At 39.7% G+C, this 24,758-nt stretch overlaps 1 long non-coding RNA gene across 1 annotated transcript; it reads left to right on the top strand.

The window, feature by feature from the left end:
- Nucleotides 1-73: 73 nt before the first annotated feature.
- Nucleotides 74-24,758, top strand: LOC142658910 (uncharacterized). Its single transcript, XR_012850225.1, has 3 exons — nt 74-145; nt 20,683-20,746; nt 23,950-24,758. It is a non-coding gene; the product is annotated as an uncharacterized LOC142658910 (long non-coding RNA).

The following is a 24,758-nucleotide window of genomic DNA, read 5'->3' as shown; positions in this document are numbered from 1 at the left end:
CTTCCAGCTCACGTGAGAAAACAAAAGCGATATGATTAGTCGCTGTGGGTAACGCCCATTATTATCTACAGTAAATAACGGTGCCTGACATTTCCCTGATCTTAATGACTGAGAACCAGCGACTCCAAGCATCACACTGACAGGTGTATGTGAGAGGGTATCACACCTGAGCGGCTTAGATACACCAGGCTCAGCAAACAGCATCACATAAGAGAGGCTCAGATACACTAGGCTCAGCAGATGGTATCACATAAGAAAGCCTTACATACCCTAGGCTCAGCAGATGGTATCACATAGTGCCACACCCCCCTGTAGACAGTGCCACCCCCCTGTAGACAGTGCAACACCCCCCCCCTGTAGACGGTGCCACCCCCCCTGTAGACGGTGCAACGCACACTCCCCCCTGTAGACGGTGCCACACACACCCCCTCCTGTAGATGGTGCCACACACCCCCTCCTGTAGACGGTGCCACACACACCCCCTCCTGTAGACGGTGCCACACACAACCCCCCCTGTAGACGGTGCCACACACACGCCCTACTATAGACGGTGCCACACACACCCCCCCTGTAGACGGTGCCACACACACCCCCTCCTGCAGACGGTGCCACACACACCCCCCCCTGTAGACGGTGCCACACACACCCCCTCCTGTAGATGGTGCTCCACCCCCCCCTCCTGTAGACGGTGCCACACACACCCCCTCCTGTAGATGGTGTCACACCCCCCCCCTCCTGTAGACGGTGCCACACCCCCCCTCCTGTAGACGGTGCCACACACAGCCCCTCCTGTAGACGGTGCCACACCCCCCCTCCTGTAGACAGTGCAACACACACCCCCCTGTAGACGGTGCCACACACACACCCTCCTATAGACGGTGCCACACACAACCCCTCCTATAGACGATGCCACACACACCCCCTCCTATAGACGGTGCCACACACACCCCCTCCTGTAGATGGTGCCACACACACCCTCCTCCTGTAGACGTTGCCACACACACCCCCTCCTGTAGATGGTGCCACACACCCCCTCCTGTAGACGGTGCCACACCCCCCTCCTGTAGATGGTGCCACACACACCCCCTCCTGTAGACGGTGCCACACCCCCCTCCTGTAGACGGTGCCACACCCCCCTCCTGTAGACGGTGCCACACACACCCCCCTCCTGTAGACGGTGCCACACACACCCCCTCCTGTAGATGGTGCCACACACACCCCCTCCTGTAGATGGTGCCACACACACCCCCTGTAGATGGTGCCACACACACCCCCCCTGTAGACGGTGCCACACCCCCCTCCTGTAGACGGTGCCACACCCCCCTCCTGTAGACGGTGCCACACACACCCCCTCCTGTAGACGGTGCCACACACACCCCCTCCTGTAGACGGTGCCACACACACCCCCTCCTGTAGATGGTGCCACACACACCCCCTCCTGTAGATGGTGCCACACACATCCCCTGTAGATGGTGCCACACACACCCTCCTGTAGACGGTGCCACACCCCCCTCCTGTAGATGGTGCCACACACACCCCCTCCTGTAGACGGTGCCACACCCCCCTCCTGTAGACGGTGCCACACCCCCCTCCTGTAGACGGTGCCACACACACCCCCTCCTGTAGACGGTGCCACACCCCCCTCCTGTAGACGGTGCCACACACCCCCTCCTGTAGACTGTGCCACACCCCCCTCCTGTAGACGGTGCCACACACACCCCCTCCTGTAGACGGTGCCACACACACCCCCTCCTGTAGACGGTGCCACACACACCCCCCTCCTGTAGATGGTGCCACACACACACCCTCCTGTAGACGGTGCCACACCCCCCTCCTGTAGACGGTGCCACACACACCCCCTCCTGTAGATGGTGTCACACCCCCCCCTCCTGTAGACGGTGCCACACCCCCCCCCCTCCTGTAGACGGTGCCACACACAGCCCCTCCTGTAGACGGTGCCACACCCCCCCTCCTGTAGACAGTGCCACACACACCCCCCCTGTAGACGGTGCTACACACACACCCTCCTATAGACGGTGCCACACACAACCCCTCCTATACACGATGCCACACACACCCCCTCCTATAGACGGTGCCACACACACCCCCTCCTGTAGATGGTGCCACACACACCCTCCTCCTGTAGACGTTGCCACACACACCCCCTCCTGTAGATGGTGCCACACACACCCCCTCCTGTAGACGGTGCCACACCCCCCTCCTGTAGATGGTGCCACACACACCCCCTCCTGTAGACGGTGCCACACCCCCCTCCTGTAGACGGTGCCACACACACCCCCCTCCTGTAGACGGTGCCACACACCCCCTCCTGTAGACGGTGCCACACCCCCCTCCTGTAGACGGTGCCACACCCCCCTCCTGTAGACGGTGCCACACACACCCCCCTCCTGTAGACGGTGCCACACACACCCCCCTCCTGTAGACGGTGCCACACACCCCCTCCTGTAGACGGTGCCACACACACCCCCTGCCAGGAGCGGAATACCCGGCCAGAGCGTCGACAACACTCTGGCCGGGGATTCCGCACCAGGAGGAGTGAATGGCAGAGCAGGGAGCGGATAGTTTCCTTCTCTGCCATAGTATTCAATTGTATCCAGAGGGCGCAGATACAATTGAATATGGCAGTTGCCGGGACTGTCTCTGTAAATTTGTGACAGTCACGGCAAATTCTGGACTGTTGGCAACTTTGCACTTGAGAGACTTAGATACACAAAACCATCAGACAGTATAACGCATGATAAGATTAGATACAGCAACCCAGCAGGACAGTATCATACAACAGGCTTAGATACATCAGATTCAGCAGATAGCATCACACATAAAAGGATTAGATACAGCAGCTGCGCAGACAATATCACACACGATAGGATTAGACACAGTAATTGAAAATACATTTTTCTGCAGAAAACTTAACCAATAAATTAGTTAATATCATATTTGGTCCCATTGTATAATACTAAAGGCACAAACTTAGATACGAATCATAAAATAATAATTAGCCTAAGTTTTCAATTTCCTCATTGTTTCCGCTGCAGCCAATAGTAAGAATATATAAAACGTGAAATGTTACGTTATTGAGACATTAAAGATGTATCGCTGCTCACAAGCCGCACAGTTTTTCACAGTTTAATCATAAAATGCAAAACTAAACTGACTTTCCTGTAAATTATTCAGCAGTTCCTGAAAACAAACTGCACCAAAGACGTGCGCCCAAAACATGGATACGGCTATAGGTTTTCTATACAATGTCATGTTAAATAGGCGCCAAATTGAAAGGCAACAACTTCTGAAATCTGGAAAGAAAATAACTGATCTTATGCTGCCCCGGAGGTACAAGAATATAACTAGTATAATACTGCCCCCTATATACAAGAATATAACTACTATAATACTGCCCCCGAGGTACAAGAATATAACTACTATAATACTGCTCTCTATATACAAGAATATAACTACTATAATACTGCTCCTATATACAAGAATATAAATACTATAATACTGCTCCTATATACAATATAACTACTATAATACTGCTCCTATATACAAGAATATAACTACTATAATACTGCTCCTATATACAAGAATATAACTACTATAATACTGCTCCTATATACAAGAATATAACTACTATAATACTGCTCCTATATACAGGAATATAACTACTATAATACTGCTCCTATATACAAGAATATAACTACTATAATACTGTCCCCTATATGCAAGAATATAACTACCATAATACTGGTCCTATATACAAGAATATAACTACTATAATACTGCCCTTATATACAAGAATATAACTACTATAATACTGCTCCCTATATACAAGAATATAACTACTATAATACTGCTCCCTATATACAAGAATATAACTACTATAATACTGCTCCCTATATACAAGAATATAACTACTATAATACTGCTCCCTATATACAAGAATATAACTACTATAATACTGCCTCCTATATACAAGAATATAACTACTATAATACTGCCCCCTATATACAAGAATATAACTACTATAATACTGCCCCTATATACAAGAATATAACTACTATAATACTGCCTCCTATATACAAGAATATAACTACTATAATACTGCCTCCTATATACAAGAATATAACTACTATAATACTGCCTCCTATATACAAGAATATAACTACTATAATACTGCCCCCTATATACAAGAATATAACTACTATAATACTGTCCCCTATATGCAAGAATATAACTACCATAATACTGGTCCTATATACAAGAATATAACTACTATAATACTGCCCTTATATACAAGAATATAACTACTATAACACTGCTCCCAATATACAAGAATATAACTACTATAATACTGCTCCTATATACAAGAATATAACTACTATAATACTGCACCTATATACAAGAACTACTATAATACCACCCCCTATATACAAGAATATAACTACTATAATACTGCCCCTATATACAAGAATATAACTACTATAATACTGCCCCTATATACAAGAATATAACTACTATAATACTGCTCCTATATACAAGAATATAACTACTATAATACTGCCCCCGAGGTACAAGAATATAACTAGTATAATACTGCCCCTATATACAAGAATATAACTACTATAATACTGCCCCTATATACAAGAATATAACTACTATAATACTGCTCCCTATATACAAGAATATAACTACTATAATACTGCCTCCTATATACAAGAATATAACTACTATAATACTGCCCCCTATATACAAGAATATAACTACTATAATACTGCCCCTATATACAAGAATATAACTACTATAATACTGCCCCTATATACAAGAATATAACTACTATAATACTGCTCCTATATACAAGAATATAACTACTATAATAATGCTCCCTATATACAAGAATATAACTACTATAATACTGCCGCTATATACAAGAATATAACCACTATAATACTGCCCCCTATATACAAGAATATAACTACTATAATACTGCTCCTATATACAAGAATATAACTACTATAATACTGCCCCTATATACAAGAATATAACTACTATAATACTGCTCCTATATACAAGAATATAACTACTATAATACTGCCCCTATATACAAGAATATAACTACTATAATACTGCTCCCTATATACAAGAATATAACTACTATAATACTGCTCCTATATACAAGAATATAACTACTATAATACTGCCCCTATATACAAGAATATAACTACTATAATACTGCCCCTATATACAAGAATATTACTACTATACTGCTCCCTATATACAAGAATATAACTACTATAATACTTCCCCTATATACAAGAATATAACTACTATAATACTGCTCCTATATACAAGAATATAACTACTATAATACTGCCCCTATATACAAGAATATAACTACTATAATACTGCCCCTATATACAAGAATATTACTACTATACTGCCCCTATATACAAGAATATACCTACTATAATACTGCCCCTATATACAAGAATATAACTACTATAATACTACCCCCTATATACAAGAATATAACTACTATAATACTGCCCCCTATATACAAGAATATAACTACTATAATACTGCCTCTATATACAAGAATATAACTATAATACTGCCCCCGAGGTACAAGAATATAACTACTATAATACTGCCCCTATATACAAGAATATAACTACTATAATACTGCTCCTATATACAAGAATATAACTACTATAATACTGTCCCCTATATACAAGAATATAACTACTATAATACTGCCCTTATATACAAGAATATAACTACTATAACACTGCTCCCAATATACAAGACTATAACTACTATAATACTGCTCCTATATACAAGAATATAACTACTATAATACTGCACCTATATACAAAAACTACTATAATACCGCCCCCTATATACAAGAATATAACTACTATAATACTGCCCCTATATACAAGAATATAACTACTATAATACTGCCCCTATATACAAGAATATAACTACTATAATACTGCTCCTATATACAAGAATATAACTACTATAATACTGCCCCCGAGGTACAAGAATATAACTAGTATAATACTGCCCCTATATACAAGAATATAACTACTATAATACTGCTCCTATATACAAGAATATAACTACTATAATACTGCTCCTATATACAAGAATATAACTACTATAATACTGCCCCCTATATACAAGAATATAACTACTATAATACTGCTCCCTATATACAAGAATATAACTACTATAATACTGCTCTTATATACAAGAATATACCTACTATAATACTGCCCTTATATACAAGAATATAACTACTATAACACTGCTCCCAATATACAAGAATATAACTACTATAATACTGCTCCTATATACAAGACTATAACTACTATAATACTGCTCCTATATACAAGAATATAACTACTATAATACTGCACCTATATACAAGAACTACTATAATACCGCCCCCTATATACAAGAATATAACTACTATAATACTGCCCCTATATACAAGAATATAACTACTATAATACTGCCCCTATATACAAGAATATAACTACTATAATACTGCTCCTATATACAAGAATATAACTACTATAATACTGCCCCCGAGGTACAAGAATATAACTAGTATAATACTGCCCCTATATACAAGAATATAACTACTATAATACTGCTCCTATATACAAGAATATAACTACTATAATACTGCTCCTATATACAAGAATATAACTACTATAATACTGCCCCCTATATACAAGAATATAACTACTATAATACTGCTCCCTATATACAAGAATATAACTACTATAATACTGGTCTTATATACAAGAATATAACTACTATAATACTGCCCCCGAGGTACAAGAATATAACTACTATAATACTGCCCCTATATACAAGAATATAACTACTATAATACTGCCCCTATATACAAGAATATAACTACTATAATACTGATCCCTATATACAAGAATATAACTACTATAATACTGCTCCTATATACAAGAATATAACTACTATAATACTGCCCCCTATATACAAGAATATAACTACTATAATACTGCCCCATATACAAGAATATAACTACTATAATACTGCCCCTATATACAAGAATATAACTACTATAATACTGCCCCCTATATACAAGAATATAACTACTATAATACTGCTCCTATATACAAGAATATAACTACTATAATACTGCTCCTATATACAAGAATATAACTACTATAATACTGCCCCCTATATACAAGAATATAACTACTATAATACTGCTCCTATATACAAGAATATAACTACTATAAGGCTGGGTTCACACGTGGCGGAATTTCACTTAAATTCCGCTGCGGACACTCCGCAGCGTTAATCCGCAGCGGAGCCGTTTGTCCATTGACTTTCACTTTAATTTAGCAGTGTTCGTTTAGACGATGCGTAAAATTCCGCTGCGGAGCATAGGCTGCGGAGCGGAATTTGGTGTCCGCAGCATGCTCTGTCTGTTGCGGAGCAGTGGCGGACTCATGGCGGAATTTCTCCATTGACTTCAATGGAGATTCTAATTTCCGCAATGAAGTCCGCAGCTGTCATGCACATGTTATGTGTGCTGCGGATGCGTCTTGCTTTTTTAACTTGAAATTTCTTCATTCTGGCTGGACCTATGTATTTCTAGGTCTACAGCCAGACTGAGGAAGTCAATGGGGCTCCCGTAATGACGGGAGCGTTGCTAGGAGACGTCAGTAAATAGTCACTGTCCAGGGTGCTGAAAGAGTTAAGCGATCGGCAGTAACTGTTTCTGCACCCTGGACAGTGACTACCGATCACAATATAGAGCAACCTGTCAAAAAAATAGAAGTTCATACTTACCGAGAACTCCCTGCTTCTGTCTCCAGTCCGGCCTCCCAGGATGACGTTTCAGTCTAAGTGACGGCTGCAGCCAATCACAGGCCAAGCACAGGCTGCAGCGGTCACATGGACTGGCGCGTCATCCAGGGAGGTCGGGCTGGATGCCGAAAGAGGGACGCGTCACCAAGACAACGGCCGGTAAGTATGAAATTCGTTTACTTTCACTAGGGAAAGTGATGTCCCTTCTCTCTATCCTGCACTGATAGGGAGAAGGGAAGCACTTTTCCCGCAGTCCGCAGCAGCTAGTCCGCATCAATTTTCTGCACATTTTGTGCAGATCCGCAGAAGAATCTGCAACGCAGATTCTGTGCGGCATTGATGCGGACAGTTGCGGAGGAAATCCGCCACGTGTGGTCATGCCCTAATACTGCTCCCTATATACAAGAATATAACTACTATAATACTGCTCCTATATACAAGAATATAACTACTATAATACTGCCCCCTATATACAAGACTATAACTACTATAATACTGCTACTATATACAAGAATATAACTACTATAACACTGCCCCTATATATAAGAATATAACTACTATAATACTGCCTCTATATACAAGAATATAACTACTATAATACTACCCCCTATATACAAGAATATAACTACTATAATACTGCTCCTATATACAAGAATATAACTACTATAATACTGCCCCTATATACAAGCATATAACTACTATAATACTGCCTCTATATACAAGAATATAACTACTATAACACTGCCCCTATATATAAGAATATAACTACTATAATACTGCCTCTATATACAAGAATATAACTACTATAATACTGCTCCTATATACAAGAATATAACTACTATAATACTGCCCCCTATATACAAGAATATAACTACTATAATACTGCTCCTATATACAAGAATATAACTACTATAATACTGCCTCTATATACAAGAATATAACTACTATAATACTGCCCCTATATACAAGAATATAACTACTATAATACTGCCCCCTATATACAAGAATATAACTACTATAATACTGCCCCTATATACAAGAATATAACTACTATAATACAGCCCCCTATATACAAGAATATAACTACTATAATACTGCCCCTATATACAAGAATATAACTACTATAATACTGCCCGCTATGTACAAGAATATAACTACTATAATACTGCTGCTATATACAAGAATATAACTACTATAATACTGCCTCTATATACAAGAATATAACTACTATAATACTGCTCCTATATACAAGAATATAACTACTATAATACTGCCCCCTATATACAAGAATATAACTACTGTAATACTGCCCCCTATATACAAGAATATAACTACTATAATACTGCTCCTATATACAAGAATATAACTACTATAATACTGCTCCTATATACAAGAATATAACTACTATAATACTGCCTCTATATACAAGAATATAACTACTATAATACTGCTCCTATATACAAGAATATAACTACTATAATACTGCCCCCTATATACAAGAATATAACTACTGTAATACTGCCCCCTATATACAAGAATATAACTACTATAATACTGCTCCTATATACAAGAATATAACTACTATAATACTGCTCCTATATACAAGAATATAACTACTATAATACTGCCCCTATATACAAGAATATAACTACTATAAGGGCACGGCCAGACGTGGCGGAATTCCTCCGCAACTGTCCGCATCAATGCCGCACAGAATCTGCGTTGCAGATTCTGCTGCGGATCTGCACAAAATGTGCAGTAAATTGATGCGGACTAGCTGCTGCGGACTGCGGGAAAAGTACTTCCCTTCTCCCTATCAGTGCAGGATAGAGAGAAGGGACAGCACTTTCCCTAGTGAAAGTAAACGATTTTCATACTTACCGGCCGTTGTCTTGGTGACGCGTCCCTCTTTCGGCATCCAGCCCGACCTCCCTGGATGACGCGCCAGTCCATGTGACCGCTGCAGCCTGTGCTTGGCCTGTGATTGGCTGCAGCCGTCACTTAGAGTGAAACGTCATCCTGGGAGGCCGGACTGGAGACAGACGCAGGGAGTTCTCGGTAAGTATGAACTTATCTATTTTTTTACAGATCCATGTATATTGAGATCGGTAGTCACTGTCCCGGGTGCAGAAACAGTTACTGCCGATCGCTTAACTCTTTCAGCACCCTGGACAGTGACTATTTACAGACGTCTCCTAGCAACGCTCCCGTCATTACGGGAGCCCCATTGACTTCCTCAGTCTGGCTGTAGACCTAGAAATACATAGGTCCAGCCAGAATGAAGAAATGTCATGGTAGTAAAACGAATACGCTCCGCAGCACACATAAGATCTGCGGACTTCATTGCGGAATTTTGACTCTCCATTGAAGTCAATGGAGAAATTCCGCCATGAGTCCGCCACTGCTCCGCAACAGACAGAGCATGCTGCGGACACCAAATTCCGCTCCGCAGCCTATGCTCCGCAGCGGAATTTTACGCCTAGTCTAAACGAACACTGCTAAATTAAAGTGTAAGTCAATGGACAAACGGCACCGCTGCGGATTAACGCTGCGGAGTGTCCGCAGCGGAATTTCAGTGAAATTCCGCCACGTGTGAACCCGCCCTAATACTGCCCCCTATATACAAGAATATAACTACTATAATACTGCCTTCTATATACAAGAATATAACTACTATAATACTGCCCCCTATATACAAGAATATAACTACTATAATACTGCTCCTATATACAGGAATATAACTACTATAATACTGCCTTCTATATACAAGAATATAACTACTATAATACTGCCCCTATATACAAGAATATAACTACTATAATACTGCCCCTATATACAAGAATATATCTACTATAATACTGCCCCCTATATACAAGAATATAACTACTATAATACTGCCCCCTACATACAAGACTACAACTACTATAATACTGCTCATATATACAAGAATATAACTACTATAATACTGCCCCTATATACAAGAATATAACTACTATAATACTGCCCCTATATACAAGAATATAACTACTATAATACTGCTCCTATATACAAGACTATAACTACTATAATACTGCTCCCTATATACAAGAATATAACTACTATAATACTGCTTCTATATACAGGAATATAACTACTATAATACTGCCCCTATATACAAGAATATAACTACTGTAATACTGCCCCTATATGCAAGAATATAACTACTATAATACTGCTCCCTATATACAAGAATATAACTACTATAATACTGCCCCTATATACAAGAATATAACTACTATAATACTGCTCCTATATACAAGAATATAACTACTATAATACTGCTCCCTATATACAAGAATATAACTACTATAATACTACCCCTATATACAAGAATATAACTGCTATAATACTGCTCATATATATAAGAATATAACTACTATAATACTGCTCCTATATACAAGAATATAACTACTATAATACTGCCCCCATATACAAGAATATAACTACTATAATACTGCTCCTATATACAGGAATATAACTACTATAATACTGCTCCTATATACAAGAATATAACTACTATAATACTGCCTTCTATATACAAGAATATAACTACTATAAGGGCATGACCACACATGGCGGAATTCCTCCGCAACTGTCCGCATCAATGCCGCACAGAATCTGCGTTGCAGATTCTGCAGCGGATCTGCACAAAATGTGCAGAAAATTGATGCGGACTGGCCGCTGCGGACTGCAGGAAAAGTGCTTCTCTTCTCCCTATTCAGTGCAGGATAGAGAGAAGGGACAGCACTTTCCCTAGTGAAAGTCAAAGAAATTCATACTTACCGCCCGTTGTCTTGGTGACGCGTCCCTCTTTCGGCATCCGGCCCGACCTCCCTGGATGACGCTCCAGTCCATGTGACCGCTGCAGCCTGTGCTTGGCCTGTGATTGGCTGCAGCCGTCACTTACACTGAAACGTCATCCTGGGAGGCCGGACTGGAGACAGACGCAGGGAGTTCTCGGTAAGTATGAACTTATATTTTTTTTTACAGATACATGTATATTGAGATCGGTAGTCACTGTCCCGGGTGCAGAAACAGTTACTGCCGATCGCGTAACTCTTTCAGCACCCTGGACAGTGACTATTTACAGTCTCCTAGCAACGCTCCCGTCATTACGGGAGCCCCATTGACTTCCTCAGTCTGGCTGTAGACCTAGAAATACATAGGTCCAGCCAGAATGAAGAAATGTCATGGTAGTAAAAACAATACGCTCCGCAGCACACATAAGATCTGCGGACTTCATTGCGGAATTTTGACTCTCCATTGAAGTCAATGGAGAAATTCCGCCATGAGTCCGCAACCAGTCCGCCACTGCTCCGCAACAGACAGAGCATGCTGCGGACACCAAATTCCGCTCCGCAGCCTATGCTCCGCAGCGGAATTGTACGCATCGTGTAAACGAACACTGCTAAATTAAAGTGAAAGTCAATGGAGAAACGGCTCCGCTGCGGATTAACGCTGCGGAGTGTCCGCAGCGGAATTTAAGTGAAATTCCGCTATGTGTGAACCCGCCCTAATACTGCCCCCTATATACAAGAATATAACTACTATAATACTGCTCCTATATACAGGAATATAACTACTATAATACTGCCTCCTATATACAAGAATATAACTACTATAATACTGCCCCTATATACAAGAATATAACTACTATAATACTGCCCCTATATACAAGAATATATCTACTATAATACTGCCCCCTATATACAAGAATATAACTACTATAATACTGCCCCCTACATACAAGAATACAACTACTATAATACTGCTCATATATACAAGAATATAACTACTATAATACTGCCCCTATATACAAGAATATAACTACTATAATACTGCCCCTATATACAAGAATATAACTACTATAATACTGCTCCTATATACAAGACTATAACTACTATAATACTGCTCCCTATATACAAGAATATAACTACTATAATACTGCTCCTATATACAGGAATATAACTACTATAATACTGCCCCTATATACAAGAATATAACTACTATAATACTGCTCCTATATACAGGAATATAACTACTATAATACTGCCCCTATATACAAAAATATATCTACTATAATACTGCCCCCTATATACAAGAATATAACTACTATAATACTGCCCCCTACATACAAGAATACAACTACTATAATACTGCTCATATATACAAGAATATAACTACTATAATACTGCCCCTATATACAAGAATATAACTACTATAATACTGCCCCTATATACAAGAATATAACTACTATAATACTGCTCCGATATACAAGACTATAACTACTATAATACTGCTCCCTATATACAAGAATATAACTACTATAATACTGCTCCTATATACAGGAATATAACTACTATAATACTGCCCCTATATACAAGAATATAACTACTGTAATACTGCCCCTATATGCAAGAATATAACTACTATAATACTGCTCCCTATATACAAGAATATAACTACTATAATACTGCCCCTATATACAAGAATATAACTACTATAATTCTGCTCCTATATACAAGAATATAACTACTATAATACTGCTCCCTATATACAAGAATATAACTACTATAATACTGCCCCTATATACAAGAATATAACTTCTATAATACTGCTCATATATATAAGAATATAACTACTATAATACTGCTCCAATATACAAGAATATAACTACTATAATACTGCCCCCATATACAAGAATATAACTACTATAATACTGCTCCTATATACATGAATATAACTACTATAATACTGCTCCTATATACAAGAATATAACTACTATAATACTGCCCCTATATACAAGAATATAACTACTATAATACTGCCCCCTATATACAAGAATATAACTATTATAATACTGCTCCTATATACAAGAATATAACTACTATAATACTGCTCCTATATACAAGAATATAACTACTATAATACTGCTCCTATATACAAGAATATAACTACTATAATACTGCCCCTATATACAAGAATATAACTAATATAATACTGCTCCTATATACAAGAATATAACTACTATAATACTGCACCTATATACAAGAATATAACTACTATAATACTGCCCCTATATACAAGAATATAACTACTATAATACTGCACCTATATACAAGAATATAACTACTATAATACTGCCCCTATATACAAGAATATAACTACTATAATACTGCCCCCTATATACAAGAATATAACGACTATAATACTGCCCCCTATATACAAGAATATAACTACTATAATACTGCTCCCTATATACAAGAATATAACTACTATAATACTGCTCCCTATATACAAGAATATACCTACTATAATACTGCTCCTATATACAAGAATATAACTACTATAATACTGCCCCCTATATACAAGACTATAACTACTATAATACTGCTCCCTATATACAAGAATATAACTACTATAATACTGCTCCTATATACAGGAATATAACTACTATAATACTGCCCCTATATACAAGAATATAACTACTATAATACTGCTCCGATATACAAGACTATAACTACTATAATACTGCTCCCTATATACAAGAATATAACTACTATAATACTGCTCCTATATACAGGAATATAACTACTATAATACTGCCCCTATATACAAGAATATAACTACTATAATACTGCTCCTATATACAAAATATAACTACTATAATACTGCTTCTATATACAAGACTATAACTACTATAATACTGCCCCTATATACAAGAATATAACTACTATAATACTGATGCTATATACAAGAATATAACTACTATAATACTGCTCCATATATACAAGAATATAACGACTATAATACTGCTCCTGTATACAAGAATATAACTACTATAATACTGCTCCTATATACAAGAATATAACTAATATAATACTGCCCCTATATACAAGAATATAACTACTATAATACTGCTCCTATATACAAGAATATAACTACTATAATAGTGCCCCTATACACAAGAATATAACTACTATAATACTCCTATATACAAGAATATATCTACTATAATACTCCTATATACAAGAATATAACTACTATAATACTGGCCCCTATATACAAGAATATAACTACTATAATACTCCTATATACAAGAATATAACTACTATAATACTGGCCCCTATATACAAGAATATAACTACTATAATACTGCCCCCTATATACAAGAATATAACTACTATAATACTGCCCCCTATATACAAGAATATAACTACTATAATACTGCTCCTATATATAAGAATATAACTACAATAATACTGCTCCTATATACAAGAATATAACTACTATAATACTGCTCCCTATATACAAGAATATAACTACTATAATACTGCCCCTATATACAAGAATATAACTACTATAATACTGCTCCTATATACAAGAATATAACTACTATAATACTGCTCCCTATATACAAGAATATAACTACTATAATACTACCCCTATATACAAGAATATATCTGCTATAATACTGCTCATATATATAAGTATATAACTACTATAATACTGCTCCTATATACAAGAATATAACTACTATAATACTGCCCCCATATACAAGAATATAACTACTATAATACTGCTCCTATATACAGGAATATAACTACTATAATACTGCTCCTATATACAAGAATATAACTACTATAATACTGCTCCCTATATACAAGAATATAACTACTATAACACTGTCCCTATATACAAGAATATAACTACTATAATACTACCCCTATATACAAGAATATAACTACTATAATACTGCCCCTATATACAAGAATATAACTACTATAATACTGCCGCTATATACAAGAATATAACTACTATAATACTGCTCCTATATACAAGAATATAACTACTATAATACTGCCCCTATATATAAGAATATAACTACTATAATACTGCCCCCTATATACAAGAATATAACTACTATAATACTGCCTCCTATATACAAGAATATAACTACTATAATACTGCCCCTATATACAAGAATATAACTACTATAATACTGCTCCTATATACAAGAATATAACTACTATAATACTGCCCCCTATATACAAGAATATAACTACTATAATACTGCTCCTATATACAAGAATATAACTACTATAATACTACCCCTATATACAAGAATATAACTACTATAATACTGCCCCTATATACAAGAATATAACTACTATAATACTGCCGCTATATACAAGAATATAACTACTATAATACTGCCCCCTATATACAAGAATATAACTACTATAATACTGCTCCTATATACAAGAATATAACTACTATAATACTGCCTCCTATATACAGGAATATAACTACTATAATACTGCTCCTATATACAAGAATATAACTACTATAATACTGCTCCTATATACAAGAATGTAACTACTATAATACTGCCTCCTATATACAAGAATATAACTACTATAATACTGCCCCTATATACAAGAATATAACTACTATAATACTGCTCCTATATACAAGAATATAACTACTATAATACTGCTCCTATATACAAGAACATAACTACTATAAGGCTGGGTTCACACAACCTATTTTAAGGCGTAATGGAGGCGTTTTACGGAGAACATTTCACCTGCCCGTACATTTGCAGCGTGTAATGGGCCGGGCTTTGCAAACACGGTCTCACATTACATTTTTGTCCCATCTTTCTCCGTTATTTACATATCGGTGCCATTATATTTGGTGCCCGATATGTAAATAAGCCCCTGAACCGTCAATGGGGCATTTCTATCTAATTAAATGGCAAGGGGGCGTGATCTCTTCGCTCTGACACTGTCCAATCAGCTACGGGTAGTGTCAGGGCGGCTTGCGCTGTGTTACCTCCCGCGAGAACACACACAAACAGTGAGCGCTACAGAACTACCAGTCTGCGATCTCGCAGGAGGGAGCTCTGGAGTATAATACAGGATATAACTCAGGATCAGTACAGGATAAGTAATGTCATGTATGTACACAGTGACTCCACCAGCAGAATAGTGAGTGCAGCTCTGGAGTATAATACAGGATGTAACTCAGGATCAGTACAGGATAAGTAATGTAATGTATGTACACAGTGACTCCACCAGCAGAATAGTGAGTGTAGCTCTGGAGTATAATACAGGATATAACTCAGGATCAGTACAGGATAAGTAATGTATGTACACAGTGACTCCACCAGCAGAATAGTGAGTGCAGCTCTGGAGTATAATACAGGATGTAACTCAGGATCAGTACAGGATAAGTAATGTAATGTATGTACACAGTGACTCCACCAGCAGAATAGTGAGTGCAGCTCTGGAGTATAATACAGGATATAACTCAGGATCAGTACAGGATAAGTAATGTATGTACACAGTGACTCCACCAGCAGAATAGTGAGTGCAGCTCTGGAGTATAATACAGGATATAACTCAGGATCAGTACAGGATAAGTAATGTCATGTATGTACACAGTGACTCCACCAGCAGAATAGTGAGTGCAGCTCTGGAGTATAATACAGGATGTAACTCAGGATCAGTACAGGATAAGTAATGTAATGTATGTACACAGTGACTCCACCAGCAGAATAGTGAGTGCAGCTCTGGAGTATAATACAGGATATAACTCAGGATCAGTACAGGATAAGTAATGTATGTACACAGTGACTCCACCAGCAGAATAGTGAGTGCAGCTCTGGAGTATAATACAGGATGTAACTCAGGATCAGTACAGGATAAGTAATGTAATGTATGTACACAGTGACTCCACCAGCAGAATAGTGAGTGCAGCTCTGGAGTATAATACAGGATATAACTCAGGATCAGTACAGGATAAGTAATGTATGTACACAGTGACTCCACCAGCAGAATAGTGAGTGCAGCTCTGGAGTATAATACAGGATATAACTCAGGATCAGTACAGGATAAGTAATGTAATGTATGTACAAAGTGACTCCACCAGCAGAATAGTGAGTGCAGCTCTGGAGTATAATACAGGATATAACTCAGGATCAGTACAGGATAAGTAATGTAATGTATGTACACAGTGACTCCACCAGCAGAATAGTGAGTGCAGCTCTGGAGTATAATACAGGATATAACTCAGGATCAGTACAGGATAAGTAATGTAATGTATGTACAAAGTGACTCCACCAGCAGAATAGTGAGTGCAGCTCTGGAGTATAATACAGGATATAACTCAGGATCAGTACAGGATAACTAATGTAATGTATGTACACAGTGACTCCACCAGCAGAATAGTGAGTGCAGCTCTGGAGTATAATACAGGATATAACTCAGGATCAGTACAGAATCAGTAATGTAATATATGTACACAGTGACTCCACCAGCAGAATAGTGAGTGCAGCTCTGGAGTATAATACAGGATGTAACTCAGGATCAGTACAGAATAAGTAATGTAATGTATGTACACAGTGACTCCACCAGCAGAATAGTGAGTGCAGCTCTGGAGTATAATACAGGATGTAACTCAGGATCAGTACAGGATAAGTAATGTAATGTATGTACACAGTGGCTCCACCAGCAGAATAGTGAGTGCAGCTCTGGAGTATAATACAGGATGTAACTCAGGATCAGTACAGGATAAGTAATGTAATGTATGTACACAGTGACTCCACCAGCAGAATAGTGAGTGCAGCTCTGGAGTATAATACAGGATGTAACTCAGGATCAGTACAGGATAAGTAATGTAATGTATGTACACAGTGGCTCCACCAGCAGAATAGTGAGTGCAGCTCTGGAGTATAATACAGGAGAATGTAACTCAGGATCAGTACAGGATAAGTAATGTAATGTATGTACACAGTGACTCCACCAGCAGAATAGTGAGTGCAGCTCTGGAGTATAATACAGGATGTAACTCAGGATCAGTACAGGGTAAGTAATGTAATGTATGTACACAGTGACTCCACCAGCAGAATAGTGAGTGCAGCTCTGGAGTATAATACAGGATGTAACTCAGGATCAGTACAGGATAAGTAATGTATGTACACAGTGACTCCACCAGCAGAATAGTGAGTGCAGCTCTGGAGTATAATACAGGATGTAACTCAGGATCAGTACAGGATAAGTAATGTAATGTATGTACACAGTGACTCCACCAGCAGAATAGTGAGTGCAGCTCTGGAGTATAATACAGGATGTAACTCAGGATCAGTACAGAATAAGTAATGTAATGTATGTACACAGTGACTCCACCAGCAGAATAGTGAGTGCAGCTCTGGAGTATAATACAGGATGTAACTCAGGATCAGTACAGGATAAGTAATGTAATGTATGTACACAGTGGCTCCACCAGCAGAATAGTGAGTGCAGCTCTGGAGTATAATACAGGAGAATGTAACTCAGGATCAGTACAGGATAAGTAATGTAATGTATGTACACAGTGACTCCACCAGCAGAATAGTGAGTGCAGCTCTGGAGTATAATACAGGATGTAACTCAGGATCAGTACAGGGTAAGTAATGTAATGTATGTACACAGTGACTCCACCAGCAGAATAGTGAGTGCAGCTCTGGAGTATAATACAGGATGTAACTCAGGATCAGTACAGGATAAGTAATGTATGTACACAGTGACTCCACCAGCAGAATAGTGAGTGCAGCTCTGGAGTATAATACAGGATGTAACTCAGGATCAGTACAGGATAAGTAATGTAATGTATGTACACAGTGACTCCACCAGCAGAATAGTGAGTGCAGCTCTGGAGTATAATACAGGATGTAACTCAGGATCAGTACAGAATAAGTAATGTAATGTATGTACACAGTGACTCCACCAGCAGAATAGTGAGTGCAGCTCTGGAGTATAATACAGGATGTAACTCAGGATCAGTACAGGATAAGTAATGTAATGTATGTACACAGTGGCTCCACCAGCAGAATAGTGAGTGCAGCTCTGGAGTATAATACAGGAGAATGTAACTCAGGATCAGTACAGGATAAGTAATGTAATGTATGTACACAGTGACTCCACCAGCAGAATAGTGAGTGCAGCTCTGGAGTATAATACAGGATGTAACTCAGGATCAGTACAGGATAAGTAATGTATGTACACAGTGACTCCACCAGCAGAATAGTGAGTGCAGCTCTGGAGTATAATACAGGATGTAACTCAGGATCAGTACAGGATAAGTAATGTAATGTATGTACACAGTGACTCCACCAGCAGAATAGTGAGTGCAGCTCTGGAGTATAATACAGGAGAATGTAACTCTTGAGTTACAACAAGTCAAATACCTCATTCACATGCAGAACTTCAATCATAATTCTGCTGGCTGCAACTTGGAAGCAAAGAGCTCCGATATTTTTATATTGTTTTATCCTATATTCGATTTAAAAGTCTCTTTCTGATTGTTGCATATAATTAATCCGGCATCGCAGGAGGTAATGTGTGTGTGTGTGGGGGGGGGGGGGGGGTCCTATAAGTAAGCCTCATCTGTGCAGTAACATGTACAGTACCTCTGACCACTTAATAAGGAGCAGTGAATGGACTCCTCATCTTATTTCTCTTCTTGTCTTATTTCGTGTCTGCTCCCTGTATCTTCTATAAACACTGACGTGGAGCAGCAGAACAGAGGGACATGGAGGGTTAATGCACGGCGCGGGTTCTGTAACAGATGACACCTGAGAATTGGGATTCTGTTTACACGCTCTCATCTGGATTTTGAACATATGTTAAGCACATAAATGCAAATTGGATTCCTCTCCTGCCAGGTATTAAAATAACAAAGAGAATTGATAATATTCTGTCTGTTCTGTCACAGAGGGAAGATCTGAAGAGATGACGCACCTGAGCGGGGGAGGGGATGTATCACAGGTATGTGACAGGTATGTATGCAGTGCTCACGTGTTACATGTATGATGCTTTATTACACGTAGAGCATGGCGCACAGATTCTCCACTATACATAGCAAAATGCGCTGGAATTCTGCTGTACGTGCCGCACGCCAAATCAATGATGTCTTTTACGCCACTTTCACACCTCGCTCTACCGTTTTGAAAAATGTCTCGAAAAAGGGGCGTGGCTAAAATAAGTCATGACATCATGCACGGAAGACTAAAGTGTCGCACATTCGCCAAAATTATTATACAGCGTGCGCCACTATGAATAATTTGGCGCAGTTTCTGCCTGTCTGGTCTGATTTATCTGTTCTAACTTTAAGACCGTATTAATCGATCTCTCCCTGTATATACATTCACCCCGGAGTGTTCCTTTAACACTTTTCTGCCCTAATGTTCTATTACGTCATGGGAACGAAATATTTATCGCGAATTGAATTGCACATTATTTTCAATGAGCCTGGAATATGGCGGTAATAAGACTTGCCCGTTCTTTCTGCGGTCCGGGCTCCGGGGCCATGTACGGACCGCGGAAACCACAGTCGTGTGCATGGCCCCATAGGAATGAATGGGGCCGCAAATCTCCCGTGGATTTTCGGGGGAATTGCGGCCGCAAAAGCACGTGCGTGTGCATGAGGCCTAAAAAAGTAATTTACAATTTTTTAAAATATTTAAAACAAAAAAAAATAAACACAAAAACCCTTCAATAACCGTCTCCAATTACAATATTTTATTATGTCAAAAGATATTTAAAAAAAATACAGATAACTGATACCGCCGCCTAGTAACGACCTGTACCGTAATATTTTCACCTGATTTTACCCACAAGGTGAACGCCATTTAAATACAAAACGAAAAAACTTAAATTGCCGTTTTTTGCCTATTCTGCATCACAAAAGAAAAAACTGATCAAAAAGTCATATGTACCCCAAATATTACCAATGAAACTGTCAATCTATCGCACAATAAACGAGCCCTCGCACATCTCTGTGAACGAAAACAAAAAAAAGTTCTGGCTCTAGAAATGTGACGATGAGAAAACTAAGAAAAAAAAGTCGCCGTCTGGTGAAGGCCCGAAATAAGCCGCTATCTTACGGAGTTAATTGCTATAAAATAAAGGGTTTTGTAGCCGGACTAGTTTTCAGTTTGAATTTAGAAAATAATTCTGTTCTGTCAGCAAGCAGAGATCCTGAAAATGGCCGTTATTGAGGCATAAAGTATATTAGAAAGTTGCAGCTAAGCATCATGGGTAATAGTTGTATTTTACATGATAAATATTGGTGCTGTATGAAGCCGACCTCACACATTCTGGCTTTTCACACTCAGACTGATAACATAATGAAATATTTTGCAGTCTCAGAGAAGATTCGCTGTATAAATGACGGGTAATAGAAACACGGTGACGCATCCTGCACGCGGACGCAGGAGTACGGACACGCAGCATCGCTGTTTCATATGTGGCTATGTTAATAATTGTCCAGGCAGATCTTTACACATATAATAGTCTTTCCCGTACCCTCTAAATTTCAGCTGAGAGCGCAGTACAAGAAGTGGCCACTGGGCGGCGGTGCACTCAGCTCGCGGTCTGTTCACATTTCATCCTTGTGACTTTCCATTTCTTTTAAAGGGTAACTAAACATTCAACAAACTTCTGACGTTATGTCAGAAGTTTTGATCGCTGGGGGTCCGAGCACTGAGACCCCCACCAATCGCTAAATCTAAGCGGCAGAAGCGTTCGTGTGAGCGATGAGCCGCTTTGTATCTGTTCAACTTTTTCCGGAAATAAATGTATCGGAGTACAGACTCAATAGAAAGTCTATGATCCCGTACTCCAGTACATCGGCTTTCCGGAAAAAGCTAAACAGAAATGAAGCGGCTTATCGCTCACACGGGGGCTTCTGCTGCTTCGTTCTAGCGATTGGTGGGGTCTCAGTGCTCGGACCCCCACCAATCCAAACTTCTGACATGTCACTATAACATGTCAGAAGTTTGTTGAATGTTTAGTTACCCTTTAACTTTTAATTCGAGATGATGCTCAGAAAATCCCTAAAATATGTTCTAGATATATTGCCCCACATTTATTATGCAGTTTACGGCAGGTTGATGTGCGACAAAATGGTGGTAAAATGTGCGACTTTTCTCCTCTCTCGCCAAATTTAGAAAGTAACATCGCCCACCTGTTTCCATCAATCCCATAGACATTAAATGGAATGACGGGTACATGCCCCACTGCCCCTGCATTCATGCTCCTCCTCGCTGCGGGGGATGCAGTGATGAGGATCGGGGGGGGGGGGGGGTTCGGGACACCTGTTCTCGTCATCGGTGGGGGTACTGACTGTGGGGGTCCCAGCCATCAGATAATTATCACCCATCTTGTGGATTGGTCATAATTGTTGATTCTGGGAGTATCCCTTTAAGTAAAATCGGTGACAATGGCGCAAATTTTGGCACAAATCTACGTATTGTCGTAGCTGGCATAGATTTAATTATCTTTTGGCGCCAACAGACATGATAGGAAAGTGATGACCGAGAAATGATTACAGCAGAATGTATTGTAAGTGGGATAGACCAAAGTAATATATATGTGGACAGTTCTCTGGCTCCCAGAGGATCCGCACACTCCCTGAAATACTCTGTGCTGCTGGGGAACACTGCTCTTTCCACTTTGTAACACTCAATCTGTAATTTCCCACAAGCACACTCCTTTCCTGAAATGGTCTGTGCTGCTGTGAGGACCTGTGTGTGATTTTTCCCTTCTGTTTGCGGTTTGCACTTACATGTTGGATTTGATGCAGACTCCATCCGACCACAACGCTCCATACATGGTGGCCGCCGAATGTTTTATTGTAGAAAGTTGATTTTAGATGCAGCTCCTGAATGAAGTGTAAAGTGGGTGAGTGACAGGCGCTCCCCGCAAACCACCGGCCGCCGCCTCCGACACTAATATGGTTGATTCCCCCCTAATAAAGAACGCGGCTTCTTCTCCACATCCAGATGTCTCTGCGTTCCTTCACTGCTGATGGATGGAGCAGAAGCGACGCAATAATTAATTTAATGAAGTATAAATGAGCTGATTATTTATCACAGCTGACAATAGAAATTATAAAATCATTCCGTTACAATCAGCGCTGATACGTTATTTATTGATTCCGCACGGTGCGCCCATTAATACAACGCACTTCATTTCACAGCACAGAGGAGCGGCTTTCAATTGAGACACAGATGTTGGGACTCAGAACTTCCAATTCAATATCTGGAGCTGAGGAGAGAGTCAGTGAGACGCGGCGGCTGCCATCGCTGTCAGGCGGAGTTCTGCCAAAAATCAGAAAGGAGAGGAAAGATGTTGGGGGAGGGTCACAATGGTGACAGTGGAGGAGATTTACAATGCACCAAAACAGTGGAGTCTCCGCCGTGCGCCAAACGTATTATGCGTTTAAGAAAACAATTGTCTAGAAAATGGGCGTGGCTAAGCAAAGCGGAACGATGTCGCTTATTATAGACGTGCGCCACTTTTTAATGGAAGATATTGGTGTATATATACGCCAGCCATGAGGTGAAGGTGATCGGTCCAGTCATTTTCTGGACTATCAGGCAGAAGATGTCACCTGTGAGTCAAAACCTTTCCCTTTTAAAGTGTCTAAAAAAATTGTCCTTATATAGAATTGTTTATATGATGTATAATTGACGGGGAGACATCGGAAGATAACGGACGATGGTCATGAAACCTTTGCACAGGGTCCACCAATGTGTTATATCGGCCCCGGTGACTACCGCAGGTCTCCAGCGCGGGGTGTTGTGAGGACCTCCTGCCGCTTCCAGATCCTGTAGATGCTTCTCCCTTCCAGCAGCAGACCCCCCCTCTCCCCATAGGAAATAATGAGCATTGCGGTCCTACTGAAGGCTACGGGGGCATCTGACTCATTAGATGTCCAGATCTAAAAACAATAGGCACATGGCACTGGGGGCTCTTCATTGGGGGTCCCGGATCAGACACCTGCTT

Source organism: Rhinoderma darwinii, chromosome 8 (assembly GCF_050947455.1).
Source record: "Rhinoderma darwinii isolate aRhiDar2 chromosome 8, aRhiDar2.hap1, whole genome shotgun sequence".
NCBI lineage: Eukaryota > Metazoa > Chordata > Amphibia > Anura > Rhinodermatidae > Rhinoderma > Rhinoderma darwinii.
Note: the sequence above shows the minus strand (reverse complement) of the source record. Positions and strands in the feature narration are given on the sequence as shown.